Source organism: Bison bison, unplaced genomic scaffold, assembly GCF_000754665.1.
Source record: "Bison bison bison isolate TAMUID 2011002044 unplaced genomic scaffold, Bison_UMD1.0 scf7180017864036, whole genome shotgun sequence".
Lineage (NCBI taxonomy): Eukaryota > Metazoa > Chordata > Mammalia > Artiodactyla > Bovidae > Bison > Bison bison.
The window spans coordinates 2019114-2021156 of NW_011494608.1; the positions used below are offsets into that span (position 1 = coordinate 2019114).

Here is a 2043-nt window from a genome sequence, read left to right on the forward strand (position 1 = left end):
AAAGAGTTGGACACAACTTAGCAACTAAACAAGAAGAAGTAAATGGCCAATATTTAAAAAAAAAAAAAAGTGGATAGATTTCACACACAAAAAAATGGCTTCTGTGAGAAACTGCAAAGGGCTAACAAGTCTGGGCCTGACTTTACTGGGTGGCCAGGGCAGCCGGCCAAAGCTGATGGGCTCTCTCCTCTGTGGCAGAGAGGCTGCAGGCGGCCACCAGGCAGCCCTGAGCAGCACGGCTGACATTGCTGCTTCTCTATTACCTGCCAGAGTGAGGTAGCTTATGTGCATCTCATAGGCAACACTCCAAGACCCTGAGCAGCCTTGGAGTAGGGTGAGCACTGGGCTGGGGCTGACCCAGGGCGGGGAGAGGGGAGCGAGAAGGACCACCTTCTCCGGTCAGTTGCCGGCTCCCAGCCAGGACAACACTGAAACAGCTTTTCACTCATTTTCTGTCCTAGGAATTCTTATGGGACATGATTTTAAATATGCATCTTGACACCTTCAAGAGTTTGGGAAGGGACTTCCTTGGTGGTCCAGCGTTTAAGCCTTCACCTTCCAATGCAGGGAGTGTGTGTTTAATCCCTGGTTGGGGAACTAAGATCCCACATGACGTGGGGCCCAAAATCCAAAATACATTGTAACAAGTTCAATAAAGACTTTTTAAGAGAATATATTGTTTAAAAAAGAAGAGTTTGGGAAGATTTTGTTTGTCTCCTGAGATTATTCAAATTTGAGGAAATGTGGACTAGCAGTTCATCCACAAGCTTAGTCACAGCTCTTCACTGTATGAGGATGCCCAGGATGTGGCCTTATTACCTGCTGCGGGTGACCTTCTGAGTCCTCATTCTCCTTCAAAGATCTATAATTGCTCAGTGAGAAGGACATTTCTGGACTGCTGTCTTTGGTGATGAGTGACAGAAAGCCCACGTGAAACGGATCAGACACAGGGGAAAAATGTATTAGAAAGACTTTCACTCATAACCCGAGGTACGAACTTTGGGGAAATGTGGGATTATGGCTCTGATCTCAAGGAGTGTAGGCTCAGTCTGAAGGGCAAGGGGAGCCCATGAGATAGGTAGTTACATTTGATTCCTGCGTGGAAAGCATGTGAGACTTGGAGGCAGACAAGCCCGGCTTGTTGTCCACTAGCTTAGCTAGCAGTGTGAAGTCTCAGTGTTTTCATCTTTAAGACAACTTCCTTCCTTGCAGGCCTGTTTTGGGAATTACTTGGCAACCTCCTGGGACACAATAGGAGCTTAAGGTATGCCAGCTGTGGTCGTTATTATTCCACTACCCAGATGGGGAGTCTAGAGGTGCTGAGGGCCCTGTTGTTTGGGGGTCTGGGCAGGGTTCAGAAAGGAGATGGGCTTCAGCTGGGTCTGGGGGGGTGGGGAGCCACCTCGGGGGAGAACACAGTGTGTGCAGGGGTGAGGCAGGGGCCAGGTCACTGTGCGTTCGGTGGATAGGGCACACTGGCCTGACTGGAGAGTTGGGTTCACACGGGGGCAGCTGGTTAGAACAACACTTGGCCCTTGTGACAGCTGGTTAGAACTGCCCTGTAATCCTCGCTGAAACACCCTCCTCTTTGCCAAGTGGAAATTGGCATCCTGTGCTCTGGCCGGGGACTCTTTCTCCCTTGCCTGCGTACATGCAGCCTTGGGCAGTGGACCTGATGAATTGTCCTCATTCTCTGCCAAGTATCCAATTAAGAACTGCAAGCCTGGCACTGGCATTTCTGTGGAGCTGGCCTTCGGAGTGCCTCCAGACAGTGGGTCAGCCAGGCTGGAGGAGGGCAACATTCAGGGTCCATGGGGACCCTCTGAGTTGGAACGGCTGCTGGCCAACTTCTCTCTGTCTCCGTGCGGACTTGAGGGACTGGGGTTTCAGAGCAGGGCTTAGACACCTTAGGGCCCAGATCATTTTCCGTGGAGGAGCCCAGGAAGCCATGCAGTGCCTACCAAGGTCACATCCGGCTGTCATTGCAGGAAACGCTGCAACTTTTCCAACAGGTGGTTGCAGCTCTTGTTTGCAAACTTCCCC

The 2043-nt window shown here is 51.0% G+C and overlaps 1 long non-coding RNA gene across 1 annotated transcript in view; it reads left to right on the forward strand.

Annotated features, from left to right (window-relative positions):
• LOC104984852 overlaps nucleotides 1–2043 on the forward strand; it is an 11739-nt gene that overhangs the window by 7004 nt on the left and 2692 nt on the right. Inside the window, exon 2 of the long non-coding RNA XR_824796.1 lies at nucleotides 1213–1264. This is a non-coding gene — a long non-coding RNA (uncharacterized LOC104984852). The remainder of the gene's footprint in view (nucleotides 1–1212; nucleotides 1265–2043) is intronic.